A 21,794-nucleotide genomic window follows, 5' to 3' on the forward strand; every position below is an offset into this window, starting at 1 on the left:
CATAGTGGGAATGAAAATGAATCAGGGCAAAAGATAAAAGCCTGACAAGCACCACAGTCAATCCCTCAGTTTAACAGCCAGAGAATTCACTACTGAACAAATGAAAGCGGGCTGCTGGGAAGAGGGGAATAGCATTATTGTGAAAAGGGATGACATTGTGTGAGCGGTTTGTGCATCTTTGTTGCCACTCGCACTTCCTCATTCACAAAGGGAAACAAAAAGGAGTCAGGCATGTGCTGAGAGAATAGGGGCTTTGAGCACGCAGAGCCATCTTCAGATTTGACTGAAAAAAACCCCCACCCTGGGTCTCTGAGGTCTGCTGCCCCCCTGCTCTGAGTGGAGTCATTCTATTATTCACTGCAACTCAGTGAGTGTGTACAGATCTGCTTGGCAGTGATGCAGTGACTTATAATCAGTAAGTAAGTCTAGCATCAGCATTTCACAAAGACGTGTTGCTGTCTCTTGGGCTGCTGACCTAATCGCTGGAGCTAGCAATGAGAGGAATAATCCATCAATGTGACATCATCTATTCCCCTTTGCCCAACACCTTCACCACAAACCTCTTACACACACCTACAGGAGTGGACATCAAGGAACAGTGACACCAAGATACGTGATCTGAACCAATTTTCAAGGTCAGAACGTGCAAAAGATTTCTGCTGAGGTATAACGTTCTTTTCCTCTAATCAGGGCGCCACCTGTTTAAAAATCTCATCACAGACCCCCCCATATGGAGGAGACCCCTGAATGACTCACCTGCCCACACAGAACACAGCCTTGAACACAGATCTAATCAGGAGATATACCCATCATTGATTTTCAGCTATGAAATTTTAAGCAGGATTGAAGTGGTCTGAGGTGAGGAACCAGGAGAAAAGAAAAGAAATGGGATGAAGGGCTCATGCAAGGAAATGAGAAAGATGCGCATGACGATGCAAGATCCACGACTCCCCGTCATCTGCATATGCTCAGGGCTCAGGTAGGAGCAGCCAGGATTGAAAAGTGACTTAAAGACAGCAAAAACTATGAAAGCATTTTTCTTTAATCATCCTGTGCCTTAAAATTTTCACCTTTTCTTAAAAGTAGAGGCCATGATGGATTTATATTATATTTTCTTAATTGGACTAAATGTTCTTGGTTTTAGCTTTGCTCTTCAACTTCAGATTCCTGATTTCCTTTGTGACTGAAACTGCAGTTAAATGAGATAAAACCCACCATGTGACACTATGGCGTGGGTGTGAATATTGATCTGTGTTAACGCTGTTTTAAGTCGCCAACCTGCGTCCTGTAACAGCTAGGATTGGCTCCAGCCTCCCCGTGACCCTAAGTTGAGAAAATTAATCAATAACAAAACGAGCACCAGTTAATTATTATTATTAGTATTATTTTTATGTGCATAAAATCTTCAACTCGAGCTCATTAATGCCCCGTGACTGTCGCTGGTCTCAGCACGTCTTTGAGACAACAGAGGGATTAATGGACAGTCAGCCTGGCTGCTGATATTAAGTTCAAACAGAGACGATGGGATTCATCCCTCAAGGGACTTCCTAATGATGGACATTAAAAATAATTAACAAAGACAAAGCAGTCCTGCTTGAAATCAGCCCTCCTTAGATGCATGTTACTCTGTGAACTGCACTGAAGCTGGTCAGGTTTGATTATCACAAGATATGTTTAACATTATTAACCGATTTTAAGGATGTTGTGGGCACTGCGTGTTATTCAGCGTGGATTGCTGAAGCATGATTTACCATTCTTAAGAGGTTGCATATTCTTTTAATAAGTTTACTTCGTTACTTCACTTAAGTAGCATTTTCAGGTATGTGTACTTTACTTGAGTATTTGTTTTTTCTGACTTTTACTTCCTACAGTTTAACACAAATATCTGTACTCTCTACTGTTTGGGTTAACAGTATCATCTTTTATACTCGGGAGGTGCAGTCGGTGGAGGTTGTGGAAGAGGACAAAGGATGAAAGGAGTGACAGCTTTTTAAGTGGCAGGTAATTTCAAATTCAACGTTTCTATCAGCTCAACAAACATCAGCAAACACACAAACTGTTCATGTGCAGTTTGTCGCCCAGTGTGTTGCTAGCTAAAGGCCGAGCTGCTGAATTCACAGGGAGAGAAAAGAAAGAGAGCTGACTTCACTCAGAGATGAAGAAAGATGTAAGAAAAGACAGGACGGGCTTTTGTATATGATGGATTTTGATAAGTTTTGTGCTATTATATTGTGAAACATCCTGCAAAGTGTAGCAGTGATGAAACTGCATTTAAGCTGCTGATTTGTAAATTAACTCACTTCGTACTGTCTAGTATAAAGACAGTAGAAACAGTGCAGTTTGTGAAACTGTGAACATCTTGTTGAATTCAGTTGTGTAAATCCACAAAGAACAGCAGGTCATCTGATCACAGCATTTACATAAAGAACATCTACTGCAGCTGTTAGTGTTTTCCTCACACTGAGGGTTCCCCTACTTACTGAATCCCATTTAAACCCCTGACTGTGCTCATTTTACTATTTAGTTGTGTCAGCAAAGTCACCCTCTGCAATAAAGACAACAGAAAACAGTTGGTTTTAAAATGACCTTTGACTGCTTATGTCCACTATAACAGATTCAAACGAAGTACATTCACTAGAATTTAAATTTAAATTCAAACAATATTTGTGATCTCATGTACTAATATTTTGTATTATATTAATATAGCACAATGTTCAGTTACCTTTGAACAAAAATGGAGAGTAGAACCGACCTTCAAAAAGCTACTTTTTACTTTCTTACTTTGAGTACATTTCAGAGCCTGTACTTTTTCACTTTTACTTGAGTAAAAAGGTTCCTTCAGTACTTCAACTTTTACTGGACTATTTTTAACAGGTATCTGTACTTCTGCTTAATTAAAGAAAGTATGTACTTTTGCCACCTCTGGTTAAATCACAGATTTCATTGTAATTTACTCTAATAATATATAACACAGTATTTGGTCTTTTGCAAACTTATTTTTTTTACTTGGTTTTAACCCAGTGTCATTCAAAAACAGATGGTTGACCAAGTCTCTGGATTCTCTTTTTCTAGTATCATAATGTACATCTTCTAACCAAAATGGCACTTGTGTCTCACCAGCATCATAAATAATATATTACATGGAGGATTAGACGATAAACACATCTATTATGACTAAAACAGTCACTGATTGTGTTCTTATTCAATCATCTTCTGGGTTTAGGATCTAATAGATTTCTTAAATCATGTCTAAACAAAATCCTTAGTATCCTTATCAATAGCTTGTTGTTGGAATAAAACCTGGCTATTGTATTTTTACAAAGAAGATGGGCTCACAGAAGTGGTTTGTGTGACTCTCACAATATAAAATTTATAGGCCTTTGGAGAGTGTTATTCACAGTTACATATCCAGTGGACAGCAGCTTCATATTTCCTTTAAGCCTCTTTTCAGATCCCACACTGTGTATGAATGTCAGAGACATCAGTCTGCCTGACTCTGGGGAGGAGTGGGACGCTGCCAGAGGTGCAGCACATCTCTGGTTAAGTTTCGTACCAGAGACGGAAAGAGGGAACAAGCAGGGGGGCGGAAACCAGAGAGGGCTCCTTTTCCTCCTCCGGGTCCCAAAAGAAAGGATGTATTGGCACACAAGCTGTAGACCCCCTCAGATAATTAAAAGTGAGGTATAAATCAGTGTGTAAGCAGTAATCACACAGGCTCCTGCCAGCTCCCCACAACGATCATAAATCTGAAGGAAAACAAAGCTTCAGCACTAACAAAGGCTCTGTAATCCCCATTGATTTGGGGTTGGATATGCATTTCATAGAAACCACATTGCCCCTCTATTGTTGAAATAACACATGCGTAGCACTTGGGTCATTTTTTAAATGGCTTTAAATGGATCAAGGAGGAAGTAAACGCTCTTGTACATAAGTACAGAGCAATTTCAGTTCTAACACTGCATCTGAACTCTTAATTTCCTTGGTTTGTATTAAATACATTTCTTGAAGAGGGGAAAAAAAGAGAAGAAATGACTTCACTTTGCATTTTTTACACGAACAGGAAAAGCCAAATGAAGACAGTGTTAGTCATCCTTGGTGTGAGGATGGAGGGGTGACTGCAGAACAACCCATCAGGCATATATTGATTTGTAAAAAAAATGTGAAAAGTGTGAAAAATGAAAAGAAGTTATTGATCCTCACTGAAGTCATGCTGATTAAAGCTTGAATGGAGAAGGAGGTCAATAATGGTGGACCAGTGAATGTATCCTGATAAGGTCAGAAAGAGGTTTAACAACAACAACAACACTACAATCACTAATTTAATCAAATTTGCTTGACTACCATTAATATTTCTAACAACAACTGAATTTCTATAAGTTAACATCCCTTAGAGTGATTTCAAAAGACGAACAATAATGTCGTGATCAAATAAACCGAGTCTAACGTTTCTTTGTTCTTTGATTTTACCTGTTACTGAAGGAGAGTCAGTGACTAGGACCTCCAGCATCAGGATCAAAGCCAGTCTCATGTGTTGATCTGTCAACTGTAAAACACTATGCCTGAGGACTTATGCAGCTTATAGGGAAGAAATGACTCCCTCCTCCCTCTGTCACGCAATGAAATCAAGATGAAAAGCTTAGCACCTTGAAATCTCATGCAACGAGAGGCAGGAGTTACAGGCGAAATCTGGTGAGAGTTACTAACTGGAAAACAAGACAGAGTCTCAACGTGATGAAAAATAATTAAAAGCCTGTTTTAATAAGCTGGCTGTTTTGGTGTCTGGGATGTAAAACAAGTAATTGGATCCATTACTTTATAAACCACATAACATAACCTCAAGCATTAAGCAAAGCTGGGTATTATTACAGATAAACACACAAAAACACACAAAAACCTTCACATCTAAGACCACTTGGCAATAAAGCAGAGACGGATTATAGCACATTTGAGCTATCAGAACAAACATGTTTGTACTTATCCCTTTGCTAATCTACAGGGATCAAAGCTTGTTACTGAGATTACCTGCTAATCAGGAAAAAAAAAGCTCAAGTGGAGCCAACAGACAATGATTTTATCCAGTGGTGTGTGTTCAAGACCTCATGTGATCAATAAGGCAGTAAGCGCACATTTAAATCACAGCGGCCTCTGTTCTTGGGTAAACACCCAAGTGAATGGGAAGAACAACAATAGTAAAGTCAGTGTTTTCTCAGTCAGGCCGACGATTTTAAACAATAATGACTTTTTAATGTGGACCTGTGATTACACTGTCACTGTGAAATATGGGTCTTCTTGACTGCATTGGAAATGAGAGTCTAAACGTGAATTACTACTCCAGCATAGATTACGGCAGTGCACCAGGTAAGGCAATCTTCATAAATTCAAATCTAATCTTAACAGAGCCAGCAGTGTCAGCCCTCCAGAGAAGGACTTTACCGAGGGGGACGCGTGGCCGGAGGAGACAATGCCAGCGCTCAGTCTCTAAGTAGGTAAGCTACAAGAAGGGACCAAGTTTGAGATTTTTTCTGAAGGGATCAAGATAAGGAAACTCTCAGAAAGGATGTATAGAAAAAAAAAAGTGATTTTAGGGCTAGAAATCCTTGACCTTCTGTTTCTGTATTATTTTCTTGCTGTGATGAACGGCAGACAATGAAAGAGACGACTTAATGAACAAATGTGAGTCAGGTCTCAGTATTTGTCATGAATGTGTTTTCAGTAATTGTCCAGAATTATTTGTTGTTCCTTTTTGTCCAGGATATGTGTCAATCATAATTCTTTTCCACATTAAGCAGTGACACAGCGGTGACAAATCACAGGGATGTGTGGTGAAGCAAAGCAGTGGCGTCTGTCAGCACTTTGTCAGGGGCTGCAGCTCTGGTTTATCTATTCCCTGCCTGCGACTACAAGTGATCACAGTTTGATGGCTCAAGCCATGCTGCTCACAGGGATATTTCTTATTCAAGTAACAATGCTGTCATTGACGTTTTGCAGCCTGTGGGGCACCGCAGTTATGATAGCGCAGTTCTTATTAGCAGCAGACCCGTTGACAGGATTCCTTTCATTAAGTCGACAGCATCGATATCTCAGCACATATGTGAAGACCAGCGCTATGGTTTCCAACACTTTTCTCCTCAGCTTTAATTCTTAATATCCACTTTAGGTTTAGCTCTAAAAGGAAAGCACTCTTTAGGCAGCAGGCTTTGTACTTTCTTTCTGAGAATGTGGAATCTAAGCGAGTCCCTGTTTATGGTATAAATGTTGCTAATAATGGGAGTTTAAAGGCTGATTGCAACATTACAATCATTATAAAGGACCTATTTGACATGTAGAAGCTGACTTATTTTCTAAGGTTCTTGGAAGGATTTCCACTTTGGCTCTTCCTGCTAATCGAATATGAATTCATGCATGCCTTCCCCTAAGAAGGTGTATCTATTACAAATTACCCTTTGCTCCACTGATACATCATGCATTAACCTTTGCCAGCTGACAAGTCATTAACTGGCCTTGTTAACTGAGATGCATCGGCAGTGTGAGTTGCATTTAGCAACCTTCAAATTCCAATATAACTTTAAATCCTCGAGGGCCTTTTTCATTGGCTCCAGCAGGTACTGGACACAGAAGAAATGAAAACAGTTGGTGGATTTTTGGTTGCCCCTGGTCAAAGAAAAGCATATATTTCTAAACCCCCTCACCCCATGACACCGACACAGTAAAAGGTCAAAGCCCCCGAGCGTGCCACTGAGCTGGCAGAGGATAGTGCAGCACCAGCTTTCATGCCTCACCGCTCCCCTACCATGTCCTCTCCAAGCAAACAAATACATTTGCATGTCATTCCCACCATGCAGATGAGCAGGAAATCACAAAGGAGTTCTTACAATGGTGAATTACTGCATTATAGTGTGTTTGTGTGTTTTCTTTTGTATACTTCTGTAAATGTAAGACAAAAGGATATTAGAAAGAGATTAAAATAGGTGAGTGAATCAGGGGGTTTTCTTTCTCTCTTTTTACACATTCACTGCATGGAACTGCACCCAAAGTGCTCCCTCTTTCCATGTTAAGGTATATTGGAGGAAAGCATTTTGAGAATAGGGAATAAAAAGCAGCTGAGCGAAAATGCATCTCGCTTGACTCCCTCAAGCCCTCGCATGTCGCCATTATCCTTCTTGTGTATGATCCTCTGATGCCTCATATGCTCTGGAAAAGTGCTTCTCTCATTAAAAAACAATGTGATATCTCCAATTTCTAATTAAATAGGACATTATCTCAAAGACAAGCTGGAGTGGAATGAGGCCCTTAAACGAGTTATGAAAAGACTAGCTGCTCATTGCCTAATCATGCTTATGTGTATCTCAATGGTGTCTACGCACTTGGCTGATACTCAGGAATAAAGCGGGGTTATTACACAGCTTATCTATCCAACAGAATGGTTTTGTTTTCTCAAGATCTATTAGTAATTTGAGAAGTGTTTCTTTGCAGAAGATAAAGCCCATGTGGTTTGTGGCATTTGATGGAAAATGAGCCACGGTATAAATAGGCCTTTGTGTTGTTTTTTTTCGCTGCTCCTCAAATGATTTTCTGCTTTACACGGTTTCAAAAATGAACAAGTGTATTTTTGACACAGCTCATCCTTCAGATGTATAGAATTAATGAGTGGCAGGGGAAAAAAATAGCCTGTCACCTTAACTTAAAGAGTGCAAATCAAAAAGAAAAAACTTTTAGCAAAGCAGCCAAGAGGTGAACACTTCACTATGAGGAAATACAGCACAAAGTACATCAAAAATCAGCTGAAAGCAAAAGCCAGGTTTGCTCTGGGTTCTCCTCCACATCCTCTGCCGTCCTCATCTATTAAAAATTCAAATTTTATTTGTCACAAACACAGTCATACACAGTACGATATGCAGTGAAATGCTTATTATTGATTTAATCTTTGCAAAAGAGTATAAACGTCTGTGTCAGTCAGTCCGCACTGGCATCTCAATGATGTCATTTGTTTCCAGCAAACAACCTGCTGTTTTCCGGGAGCAGGTGGCATTTACTAGTTTTCCAGGACAGTGCTCTAACACACTGCGGAAGGAGTGTTGCCACTGCATCTGCCCTGCTGACAGCGTGAGCAGCTCACTGGCCCGAATATTTTTCTCGGACACTAAGTGTTTCACTGTCAGCTCGCATCACATGCATGCTACATGATGACCATTCCACTGTGTGTGTGTGTGTGTGTGTGTGTGAGCATGTTACTGAGCACAAAAGGTCAGTAGCAATGGATTAAATCATAATCTTAAAAAGACCAATTGGAAAGCACAGGTACAACAGTGACGTGCATGATATTTATCACTTGCTTCAACATTTTAACAGGTATCCTTTAGATGTATTTCATGAGATATATATATATATATGAATATACACAACATACCATAAAAAGCTCCTCTGATATGGTTTAGTGATGTGAGGGAAGCAAGTGTAACCCCTTCACCAACATTAAATTGTCCCATCTAGCATGCATTAGTGATTTAATGCTCTATAAAAAGAATAACTACCCTAAAAGGCACCTTTCCTGTCGCTGTGCCACGGAGCCACGATGGCACTGCAATTCCTGGCCAGCGTGCCATTCATGAAATGATGACAAGGACACAGCCCAAATGACCAGCACCAGGGCTGTCTGAACCTGATAAAGACACATAATTGCGCAGCCTCATTTATCTCTCAGGGTCAGTCCCATCTCTACCCGATAGGAACTTTCATGCTCGAAAACTGAGTTCAATTTCAGATAACATTGTCTCCAGCATTTCATTCAGCTGCTCGCTTACTGTAGATGTGTACTGCAATGAACCTGAGAAATAATGTGCTAAATGACGTAGGGCTTTTACGCTGTCACACCGGCTAACATCCTGAAAGATCAGGAAAGCTCAGCAATGTCATCGACTCCGCTATTACTCCTCCTGGTTTCATTTGTTATCTGTGTAAAAGCAAATCACTGTTATTGCTGTATTATGGGCTACGTGTGCATCACTTTAATTTAAATGAATGAATACACACAGCCTTCTTGTGTAAACACCATCGTTACAAAGACTCAGATTCATAGCAGCTATAAAAGGACAGCAGTAACTAGAAGCACTTGCAGTTTAAGGTTTAACACAAGGAAAGGATGCAGCGCCTACGGCTCTGTAACAGAAAAATCCTCGTCTTATGATATAGAAAGAAGCCAGCATTCTTTCAGAGACACAAATTCTGAGTGAGGAACTGCACTAAACCACAGTGAAAGAAAGGTTGACCCAGGTGTGACTCAGAGTGAAGGTGCGATCTAATTTTGGCCTTCATGACAAATGTACAGCGGTGGTTTATTCAGAATACATCTGTTTAAATTTCATTAAGGCTGAAAATTATAAATAATAAAGGATGTTACCACAGTAAGGCGAATGCCAGCACAGGCAGCTGTAGTAGGCAGTGGTCTATTAAGCCTCACTACATCAAACTCCAGTCACTGACCTCTTGACTGTGTGTTGGTGCCTTCTGAGTAGGAATGGGAATCAAGAACCGGTTCCCAATAGTCCCAATTCCTTGGATTCGTTAGTCTGCCTCCCTCTTATCGGTTCTTGCGATCAGCTGATTTCAGTTCGTGTGTCGGAGGAGGAAAATAGTGGCGTTGTCTGTATTTGTAAAGACATTAGTTTTATTTTTGCACAAAATGACGAAAGCGCGATAGTAAAGTGGAGACTGCTCTAGGATAGAAACAGCTGTATTATACTACTAACACAAATTCGGCTTTTTGCAGCACCTGCACAACAACAAGACAGCATGCTAATGCTAAGCTAGCCAAGCACCCAGAGTTATGTTTAACTTGGCTAAATAAAGTGAGACGTCATTTGCAGTGAAGTCAGCCGCTGGTGAACTACGACAGGTAACAAAGTGACGAGCAGTCTGGCTGCAATCTCCGTTTCTACCTGTTCATGTTTCTACCTGTAGAATCGCGTCGCTTTAAAGTCTCTTTGTGCGACTTTTTATTCTTTGATTTGTGTTGTCGCCTTTGTGCCCATACCTAAATCCTAAGAGAAAGATATGCGTGTCCTCATTAGGTTTGGGATTTGGGTTGGTGTGTGGGGCTAGCCTCAGGTTTATATTTTTAATTGGTAATTATGAGATGGTGTGTTTCAGATCATTTTACATATTAACATGAAAGTAACAAAACGAGGAGTGTAATGAATTTCGTTTTCCTGGGTGTAGTTAAGTAACTACTGCATTACTTTTAAGAAAAGTGTGTAATATGTGTAAAAACTTTTTTTGCTTAACCCTTTTTGAGTAATGACCCCAACACTGATCACAACAAAGAGGGGAAATCCTCCAACATGCATACATATTTGACCACATAGCATGTAATTAATTAGCATGAATGTAATGTCTTTAGTAGGCTGCTTAGAGATGGTGGTGACTCTCAAAGTGGAGCCAATGAGAATCCGATAACGGAATTGGAATCAATTCCCATCCCTACTTCTGAAGCACTTTTAATTGATATATATATATATATATATATATATATATATATATATATAGCAGCTGGATAGCGTAGTGGTTAGACTACACGCCTTTGCAACAGAGGATCGCAAGTTCGATTCCTGCCTGGGGCGTCTGTATCCAGTAAGGGTCCTAAGGCTAGACCCCCTATGCTAAGCAAGCCTACCGCAGACATGAGCGAGACAGATAAATATGAAGGCATGCCGGCTCGGACGTCGCCCGGATCAACAAGGTCCGCGTCAGGTGTTGAGGAACCAGGGCACCCTGACGAAAAGTGGGCTACTGGAACAAGAAGGCATCGGTGGGCAAGAGACGAAAACAGGGCATTGTTGGAATGCTACTACGCAAGTAACCCCGGCGGAAGGGGCTACATGAATAGGATGAGGGACCTATGGATTCTTCGATACCCAACATCCACAATGACGGCGAAACAACTAGTAGCTCAGTGTTCCAACATTCGAAAGAAGGGACTGCTCTCACAGCTAGAGATTGACGAGGTACAACACAAATGCTACGGCAAGGAGGAGTCAGGACGCCAGGTCAGGGGGGAGATATCATCACCCGAGATTGGGTACATAGCCCCAAGTGCGATAGGAGAAGGATCGTTGAGTGCGAGAGGAACTGACCTGAAAAATAGGATCATGGCCAAGCTTGAAACCTGGATCCCCCGTAGCCGGTTACCAAGATTACGTGAAGTACCCTCAGAAGGTCTGCTAGATGATGTTAATGCAGCACTACGGGCAATACCTACAACCACGATTACCGACACTAACAAGCTCATCTACAATACGGCAACAGTGATCAGTGAGATGCTTGGCTACAAGTTGAACAGCGACAAGGGGCAGTACCCTCCATGGAGAAGGAGGCTAGAGGGCAAGATCAAAGTAGCACGGAGGGAGGTTAGCCAACTAACGGAGTTGCAGAAAGGTAAGACAAATAAGGTGCCTAAGAAATACAGCAAGCTGTCCATACCTGAGGCCTTGGAAACTGCCAAGCAAAGACTCACAGCCTTGGCCAGCCGCTTGAGGAGGTACACCAGAGAGATAGAAGGCAGGAGAATAAACCAGCTGTTCTCCACAGAACCAGCAAAGGTGTACTCTCAGTGGCAAGGGAACAATAAGAGAACAGCACCACCAAGGCTGGAGACGGAGCAATACTGGAAGAGCATATGGGAGAAGGATGCAACCCATAACGGCAATGCTCAGTGGCTAGAGGATCTGAGGGCAGACCACAGCGACCTCCCTGAACAGGGTCCAGTAACCATCACAGTGGCAGATATCCAAGAAAGGGTCTCCAGTATGAAGAGTTGGACAGCACCAGGGCCCGACATGGTTCACGCCTACTGGCTGAAGAAGCTGACTGCACTCCACGAGCGTCTGGCAGCACAAATGAACCAGCTGCTAGTTAACGAGAGACACCCGGAATGGCTAACTGAAGGCCGGACGGTCCTGATCCCCAAGGACCCCAAGAAGGGACCGGTCCCCTCCAACTACCGACCAATAACCTGCCTCAGTACTACATGGAAGCTCCTGTCAGGCATCATATCGGCTAAGATGAACAGGCACATGGGTCAATACATGAGCGGGACACAGAAAGGAATTGGCAAGAATACCAGAGGCGCAAAACACCAGCTACTGGTAGACAGAACAATCAGCCGAGACTGCAAGACCAGACTGACCAACCTGTGCACTGCCTGGATCGATTACAAGAAGGCCTATGACTCAATGCCCCACAGCTGGATACTGGAATGCCTAGAATTGTACAAGATCAATGGGACCCTAAGAGCCTTCATCAGGAACTCAATGGGGATGTGGCGTACAACACTAGAGGCCAACTCCAAGCCCATAGCACAAGTCACCATCAAGTGCGGGATCTACCAAGGAGATGCTCTGTCCCCACTGCTGTTCTGCATAGGCCTGAACCCCCTCAGTGAGATCATTAACAAGACTGGCTACGGATACCGACTACGGAACGGAGCAGTTGTCAGCCACCTCCTGTACATGGATGACATCAAGCTGTATGCCAAGAGTGAACGAGACATCGATTCACTGATCCACACTACCAGGCTATACAGCAATGACATTGGAATGTCGTTCGGACTGGAGAAGTGTAGTCGGATGGTAACAAAGAGAGGGAAGGTAGTCAGAACTGAGGGGATTGAACTACCAGAAGGCAACATTGCAGACATAGAGGACAGTTACAAGTACATGGGGATCCCACAGGCGAATGGGAACCATGAAGAGGCCGCTAGAAAAGCTGCAACCACCAAGTACCTGCAGAGGGTCAGGCAAGTCCTGAGGAGTCAGCTGAATGGTAAGAACAAGATCCGGGCCATCAACACGTACGCCCTGCCCGTGATCAGGTACCCTGCTGGGGTAATAGGCTGGCCAAAGGAGGAGATAGAAGCCACTGACATAAAGACAAGAAAGCTCCTTACCATGCATGGAGGGTTTCACCCCAAATCCAGCACCCTGAGGCTGTACGCTAAGCGGAAGGAAGGGGGCCGGGGACTGGTGAGTGTCAGCACCACAGTCCAGGATGAGACAAGGAACATCCAAGAATACATTGGGAAGATGGCCCCAACTGACCGAGTGCTCAGTGAATACCTCAGGCAGCAGAAACCCAAGAAAGAGGAGGGAGACGAGGAACCATCATGGAAGGACAGGCCCCTGCACGGTATGTACCACCGGCAGATAGAGGAGGTGGCTGATATCCAGAAATCCTACCAGTGGCTGGACAAAGCTGGACTGAAAGACAGCACAGAAGCACTAATCATGGCAGCACAAGAACAAGCTCTGAGCACAAGATCCATAGAGGCTGGGGTCTATCACACCAGGCAAGACCCCAGGTGCAGGCTGTGTAAAGATGCCCCAGAGACAATCCAGCACATAACAGCAGGGTGCAAGATGCTAGCAGGCAAGGCATACATGGAACGCCATAACCAAGTGGCCGGCATAGTGTACAGGAACATCTGTGCCGAGTATAACCTGGAAGTCCCGAGGTCAAAATGGGAGATGCCCCCAAGGGTGGTGGAGAATGACCGAGCTAAGATCCTGTGGGACTTCCAGATACAGACGGACAAAATGGTGGTGGCTAACCAACCGGACATAGTGGTGGTAGACAAACAGAAGAAGACGGCCGTAGTGATCGATGTAGCGGTTCCGAATGACAGCAATATCAGGAAGAAGGAACACGAGAAGCTGGAGAAATACCAAGGGCTCAGAGAAGAGCTCGAGAGGATGTGGAGGGTGAAGGTAACGGTGGTCCCCGTGGTAATCGGAGCACTAGGTGCGGTGACTCCCAAGCTAGGCGAGTGGCTCCAGCAGATCCCGGGAACAACATCGGAGATCTCTGTCCAGAAGAGCGCAGTCCTGGGAACAGCTAAGATACTGCGCAGGACCCTCAAGCTCCCAGGCCTCTGGTAGAGGACCCGAGCTTGAAGGATAAACCGCCCGCAGGGGCGTGCTGGGTGTTTTTTTTTTATATATATATATATATATATTAGGGGTGCAACGATACACAAAATTCACGGTTCGGTTCGGTTCGATACTTTGGTGTCACGGTTCGATATTTTTTCGATACAAAAAAAATGTTCATGCCTTTTTAATTTGTCATTTATTAAAATTATAAATATATATTTTAACTCAAAAGTACAGTTTTTAAATTTAACCCTAACCCTTGTGCGCGTTTTTTATTTTGACAGCGAATGCGCACCTGCGGACCACTTATGTGCAGCCCTGGTTATTTAGCTCGTCATATTGCAGCCACAGAAATTCTTTTGTCCATGAAACCATAAAGCTGCACTTTCTTTTTGCCTTATAGTCTGATTTGTCATAACTTTTCCGTTTTGCGGTAAGCTTTTCTTTGGCTGTCACTTCTTCACCCCGACCTGTCTTATTTGGCTCAGCAGAACTAAAATATATATCCTGCTGCTTTTACACACGGACTCACACAATGCTCAGCGATGCTCTGCGCGATCAACCTCTCACATGTTTAAGCTGCGGAAGATTTCACTTGTCATGTTTGCATAGTAAGCTAACGATTAATAAGACGATGTCAGAGGAATTGGTGCACAAATTATCATCACTCACAGATCAGTGCTTTCGCTCTCTATACACCGTTTGCACGATTGCAAAGTGAAAGCAAAAAAACAAGCGCAAATTCAAACGCGATTTCAATATGTCACATATTGACAGTGGCTCACCGATGCCAATGACATAATTACCCGGCTACATTTCTGAAAGAATGCAAAAGCATTGACATATATTTTTCCTTCCTACAATAGCCCGACGGGCAGGGTAGCCCGTCTGAAAAAAATCGCTAGCCCCAGGACGTCGGGCTAGCGATTTTGCGAGCCCTGTATCTGATTGAGGAATCACTCATCTTTGGAAAAGAGAGTTTATTACAGAGAAATGTCTCTTTCCAAAATAAAAGCTATACTATCCGCTTCTTCTGGGCTATATTCTCAGCAGCATAAGGAGAATCATGTGCTAACAGCTGTCTAAATGACTCGGCTAAAGTTAGTAGCATGCTTGTTGTTTTTGTCTTTGCACTAGGATGATGTAAATGTGCAGTCATATTCGTTGTGTTCCCACTAGTGCTTTCAGGTTAATCTCGTTGAAATGACCTTAACGCCACAACACGGCAAATCTCCGTTAACGAGCTACCGCCGCCCCCGTGCATGGGGCTAGACGGCCAACACGTTAACGAGCTAACTGCGCTAACACACTAGTTCCCACCCATGTAATTAAGCAGTGCGTGGCACATCCAACATACTGTTTTACTTTAGTCCATGACTCGCTTACCTTCAGGGTCATACGTCACATGAAAACCAAAATAATTCCAAACGCCAGATCTGAATGAGGGTGGGGGAGGTCCATCTTGCAAGGAGAGCTTAACTTCTGTCTTGCTAGCTTGCCCTGCGCTCTTCCTTCTGACGATGCTGTCTGTGTTGAGCGCTCAGTGGATCTGCGCTCGACAGTGCAGCCTAGGCGGAGTAGTCGAATGCAGATTCACTGAGCGCTCAACACAGACAGCATCGTCAGAAGGAAAGTTGATAAAATAAATTACAAATGTTGTATTGTTCATACATATGCGTACCGAACCGAAAGCACTGTATCGAACGGTTCAATATCGATACGAATATCGTTGCACCCCTAATATATATATATATGTATATATATATATATATATATAAAAAAACACCCAGCACGCCCCTGCGGGCGGTTTATCCTTCAAGCTCGGGTCCTCTACCAGAGGCCTGGGAGCTTGAGGGTCCTGCGCAGTATCTTAGCTGTTCCCAGGACTGCGCTCTTCTGGACAGAGATCTCCGATGTTGTTCCTGGGATCTGCTGGAGCCACTCGCCTAGCTTGGGAGTCACCGCACCTAGTGCTCCGATTACCACGGGGACCACCGTTACCTTCACCCTCCACATCCTCTCGAGCTCTTCTCTGAGCCCTTGGTATTTCTCCAGCTTCTCGTGTTCCTTCTTCCTGATATTGCTGTCATTCGGAACCGCTACATCGATCACTACGGCCATCTTCTTCTGTTTGTCTACCACCACTATGTCCGGTTGGTTAGCCATCACCATTTTGTCCGTCTGTATCTGGAAGTCCCACAGGATCTTAGCTCGGTCATTCTCCACCACCCTTGGGGGCATCTCCCATTTTGACCTCGGGACTTCCAGGTTATACTCGGCACAGATGTTCCTGTACACTATGCCGGCCACTTGGTTATGGCGTTCCATGTATGCCTTGCCTGCTAGCATCTTGCACCCTGCTGTTATGTGCTGGATTGTCTCTGGGGCATCTTTACACAGCCTGCACCTGGGGTCTTGCCTGGTGTGATAGACCCCAGCCTCTATGGATCTTGTGCTCAGAGCTTGTTCTTGTGCTGCCATGATTAGTGCCTCTGTGCTGTCTTTCAGTCCAGCTTTGTCCAGCCACTGGTAGGATTTCTGGATATCAGCCACCTCCTCTATCTGCCGGTGGTACATACCGTGCAGGGGCCTGTCCTTCCATGATGGTTCCTCGTCTCCCTCCTCTTTCTTGGGTTTCTGCTGCCTGAGGTATTCACTGAGCACTCGGTCAGTTGGGGCCATCTTCCTAATGTATTCTTGGATGTTCGTTGTCTCATCCTGGACTGTGGTGCTGACACTCACCAGTCCCCGGCCCCCTTCCTTCCGCTTAGCGTACAGCCTCAGGGTGCTGGATTTGGGGTGAAACCCTCCATGCATGGTAAGGAGCTTTCTTGTCTTTATGTCAGTGGCTTCTATCTCCTCCTTTGGCCAGCCTATTACCCCAGCAGGGTACCTGATCACGGGCAGGGCGTACGTGTTGATGGCCCGGATCTTGTTCTTACCATTCAGCTGACTCCTCAGGACTTGCCTGACCCTCTGCAGGTACTTGGTGGTTGCAGCTTTTCTAGCGGCCTCTTCATGGTTCCCATTCGCCTGTGGGATCCCCAAGTACTTGTAACTGTCCTCTATGTCTGCAATGTTGCCTTCTGGTAGTTCAATCCCCTCAGTTCTGACTACCTTCCCTCTCTTTGTTACCATCCGACTACACTTCTCCAGTCCGAACGACATTCCAATGTCATTGCTGTATAGCCTGGTAGTGTGGATCAGTGAATCGATGTCTCGTTCACTCTTGGCATACAGCTTGATGTCATCCATGTACAGGAGGTGGCTGACAACTGCTCCGTTCTGTAGTCGGTATCCGTAGCCAGTCTTGTTAATGATCTCACTGAGGGGGTTCAGGCCTATGCAGAACAGCAGTGGGGACAGAGCATCTCCTTGGTAGATCCCGCACTTGATGGTGACTTGTGCTATGGGCTTGGAGTTTGCCTCTAGTGTTGTACGCCACATCCCCATTGAGTTCCTGATGAAGGCTCTTAGGGTCCCATTGATCTTGTACAATTCTAGGCATTCCAGTATCCAGCTGTGGGGCATTGAGTCATAGGCCTTCTTGTAATCAATCCAGGCAGTGCACAGGTTGGTCAGTCTGGTCTTGCAGTCTCGGCTGATTGTTCTGTCTACCAGTAGCTGGTGTTTTGCACCTCTGGTATTCTTGCCAATTCCTTTCTGTGTCCCGCTCATGTATTGACTCATGTGCCTGTTCATCTTAGCCGATATGATGCCTGACAGGAGCTTCCATGTAGTACTGAGGCAGGTTATTGGTCGGTAGTTGGAGGGGACCGGTCCCTTCTTGGGGTCCTTGGGGATCAGGACCGTCCGGCCTTCAGTTAGCCATTCCGGATGTCTCTCGTTAACTAGCAGCTGGTTCATTTGTGCTGCCAGACGCTCGTGGAGTGCAGTCAGCTTCTTCAGCCAGTAGGCGTGAACCATGTCGGGCCCTGGTGCTGTCCAACTCTTCATACTGGAGACCCTTTCTTGGATATCTGCCACTGTGATGATTACTGGACCCTGTTCAGGGAGGTCGCTGTGGTCAGCCCTCAGATCCTCTAGCCACTGAGCATTGCCGTTATGGGTTGCATCCTTCTCCCATATGCTCTTCCAGTATTGCTCCGTCTCCAGCCTTGGTGGTGCTGTTCTCTTATTGTTCCCTTGCCACTGAGAGTACACCTTTGCTGGTTCTGTGGAGAACAGCTGGTTTATTCTCCTGCCTTCTATCTCTCTGGTGTACCTCCTCAAGCGGCTGGCCAAGGCTGTGAGTCTTTGCTTGGCAGTTTCCAAGGCCTCAGGTATGGACAGCTTGCTGTATTTCTTAGGCACCTTATTTGTCGCACCTTTCTGCAACTCCGTTAGTTGGCTAACCTCCCTCCGTGCTACTTTGATCTTGCCCTCTAGCCTCCTTCTCCATGGAGGGTACTGCCCCTTGTCGCTGTTCAACTTGTAGCCAAGCATCTCACTGATCACTGCTGCCGTATTGTAGATCAGCTTGTTAGTGTCGGTAATCGTGGTTGTAGGTATTGCCCGTAGTGCTGCATTAACATCATCTAGCAGACCTTCTGAGGGAACTTCACGTAATCTTGGTAACCGGCTACGCGGGATCCAGGTTTCAAGCTTGGCCATGATCCTATTTTTCAGGTCAGTTCCTCTCGCACTCAACCATCCTTCTCCTATCGCACTTGGGGCTATGTACCCAATCTCGGGTGGGGGTGATGATATCTCCCCCCTGTCCTGGCGTCCTGACTCCTCCTTGCCGTAGCATTTGTGTTGTACCTCGTCAATCTCTAGCTGTGAGAGCAGTCCCTTCTTTCGAATGTTGGAACACTGAGCTACTAGTTGTTTCGCCGTCATTGTGGATGTTGGGTATCGAAGAATCCATAGGTCCCTCATCCTATTCATGTAGCCCCTTCCGCCGGGGTTACTTGCATAGTAGCATTCCAACAACGCCCTGTTTTCGTCTCTTGCCCACCGATGCCTTCTTGTTCCAGTAGCCCACTTTTCGTCAGGGTGCCCTGGTTCCTCAACACCTGACGCGGACCTTGTTGATCCGGGCGACGTCCGAGCCGGCATGCCTTCATATTTATCTGTCTCGCTCATGTCTGCGGTAGGCTTGCTTAGCATAGGGGGTCTAGCCTTAGGACCCTTACTGGATACAGACGCCCCAGGCAGGAATCGAACTTGCGATCCTCTGTTCCAAAGGCGTGTAGTCTAACCACTACGCTATCCAGCTGCTCTGGATATATATATATATATATATATATATATATATATATATATATGTGTGTGTGTGTGTGTGTGTGTGTGTGTGTGTGTACATCAGACCATAAATAATATGTCCGTACCTATAAAACATCCATACAGTTCACTTTGGCGCACACACACACACACACACACACACACACACAAACGCTTTCAAATCTTAGCCAAGACTTTAAATTGACATAATAGTTTTCCTAGCCCCATAACCCAACCCTATCAATGAGAAGTGACCCTTACCCTAAACACAACCCTATCCCTAAAACCACTTTTTGAGCTTCAAAAATGCTTTCACATTTGTGAGGACCAGCGTTTGGTCCCCACAGATGACTGCCTGTCCTCACAAGTATAGTAGCATGCCAATTTCTAGTCCTCACAAAGATGTTTAAACAAGTCCCCCCCCCCCCCCCCCCCCACACACACACACACACACATGTACACACACACACTGGCAGTTGCCAAAATAACAGGGTCAAGGCTTCAAAATATGATTTCACTAACCAGTTTTTTAAGGTAGGCAGGCTATAATTTTTGACGTATGACTTTTACATGACTGAAAGTCATCTTATAGATGAGAAATAATTAGTATATCTAGTTTGGTCTTTAGCTGCTTTGTTTTTTTGTTTTTAATATACTCAGCAGTGCTCTAATTGAGAAACAATAATAAGAACATATATTGTACTGACTGAGAACAGACATTGGTAGACAAAGGGTAGCAGGCCTCAAACTACGGTGGCCCTGAGAAGCCAAACGGACTGCAACTTAAGAAAACACCAGCAATAAGAACAATGCTGCAAAAGCACACAAAACACAACGGAAATAGGAAAAATGACAACGGAAATAGGAAAAAAAAAAAGATGAATCCAAAAGCACACAGGAAGTGTTTCTGGGGAGACAATAACCTGACGGACCAGTTGCAGTTTCTGAGGAAAGAAAAGATGAGAGGTAAGTATGTTAGCCTAACTATTAGCCTAAAAAACCGTCATCAGTATTATATGAATCGTGATAAAACACACCTACCATGTTTTGGGTTCCTGCAACTGGTCCGTCGGGTTATTGTCTCCCCAGAAACACTTCCCTTGTGCTTTTGGAAATCTCTTTTTTCCTATTTCCGTTGTTGTTTTCGTATTTCCGTTGTGTTTTGTGTGCTTTTGCAGCGTTTTTCTTATTGCTGGTATTTTCTTAAGTTGCAGTCCGTTTGGCCTCTCAGGGCCACCGTATCAAACAACTTTAAAAGGTGTCACAACACCTGCTACAGAATCTGGAGAACTGGTGCCAGAGGAACAACCTCCTTCTAAACGTCAGTAAGACAAAGGAGCTGATAGTGGACTTCAGCACTAAGCAGGAGAGGAACTACCAGACCCCCGTCATCAACGAGTGCCCAGTAGAGAGAGTGGACAGCTTCAAATACCTCGGAGTTCACATCACGCAGGACCTGTCATGGTCCTGTCACATCAACACCGTGGTGAAAAAGTCTCTACCACCTCAGACGCTTGAGAGACTTCCAACTGCCCTCCAAGGTGCTCAGGAACTTTTACTCCTGCACCATAGAGAGCATCCTGACGGGAAACATCTTAACCTGGTTCGGGAACAGCACCATGCAGGACAGACGAGCTCTACAGAGGGTTGTGCGGTCAGCTGAGCGCACCATCCGCTCCGAGCTCCCTGACCTGCACTCAATCTACAGCAGGCGGTGCTGGACCAAGGCCAGGAAGATCGTGAAGGACCTCAGCCATCCCAACAACAGACTGTTCTCTCTGTTGAGGTCAGGAAAGCGATTCCGCTCCCTGAAGACCAACACAGAGAGACTGAGGAGGCCTGCAAGTTCTAGAATGCTGCTGAACATATCCATGATCAGATGAGCTTAAGTGGCTCTTTAAATGCCATACATTTAGAGTGTGCACTACAGACTAGTAAACTGGCGGTTAATGTTAGCACATAGGCACCGCTGCATAATATTTTAATAAACCTTTTCTATGAAACTGCTGTTGTCTTTTAAAAATGTTTCGAACATTCAGATTTAGCAATGGGAATCCTTTAAAATAATGTAGAACATGCATGGAAGCAATATATTGATACGTTGTTCCCAGGTAGTAACTTCTAAGTTTCAAAATCATGACCCACATCGTAAATTTCTCCAAAGCTGCAATTTATATTCATAGACCTTTAAAATGTCAGTTACACCTCAGGAGGCAGATATTCAAGTCTTATGAAGTCTCAGGGTTCAGGATCCCTTTACAGGTTTTATTTGACAAAGGGATTATTGTAAAAATACAACTTAGAAGGAACAGCTGCCTAAAGTCAGGTTTAAACCTAATTTCTAAGACACACAGCTAAAATTTGGAGTCTTAAACAGTGTTAATATAATATCATGATGTCTGGTGACTTCACGAACCACGATCAGCTCATCAGCAAATTGAAATGAACACAGTGAGAGTAAAATTATATACAACTCTGGCAAAAAGAGAATACAATCAAACTAAAAATGCACTCTCTGCATCACCAGTTGTCAGTTGATAAAATGTACATTAAAGAATCACCAAATAAAATTAAAAAGTAGTATTAAAAAGGTAATATATCTCTTTATTTCATTATTGAAAAGGCATTTTGGAATTGTCTGAAATA

The 21,794-nt window shown here is 44.1% G+C and overlaps 1 protein-coding gene across 2 annotated transcripts in view; it reads right to left on the reverse strand.

Annotated features, from left to right (window-relative positions):
- Window positions 1–15,427, reverse strand: part of lg19h14orf180 (linkage group 19 C14orf180 homolog) — a 46,100-nt gene extending 30,673 nt beyond the window's left edge. The window contains exon 1 of one of the 2 annotated variants that reach the window (XM_085391425.1): window positions 15,309–15,427. The gene's annotated coding sequence lies outside the window, so the exon portion shown is untranslated. The remainder of the gene's footprint in view (window positions 1–15,308) is intronic. The other variant, XM_085391424.1, reaches the window with a different exon arrangement.
- Between the last annotated feature and the right edge of the window lie 6,367 nt (window positions 15,428–21,794).

Source organism: Rhamphochromis longiceps, linkage group LG19 (assembly GCF_057381845.1).
Source record: "Rhamphochromis longiceps isolate RC_006_pf linkage group LG19, R_longiceps_female_GT1.1, whole genome shotgun sequence".
In the NCBI taxonomy this organism is placed as follows: domain Eukaryota; kingdom Metazoa; phylum Chordata; class Actinopteri; order Cichliformes; family Cichlidae; genus Rhamphochromis; species Rhamphochromis longiceps.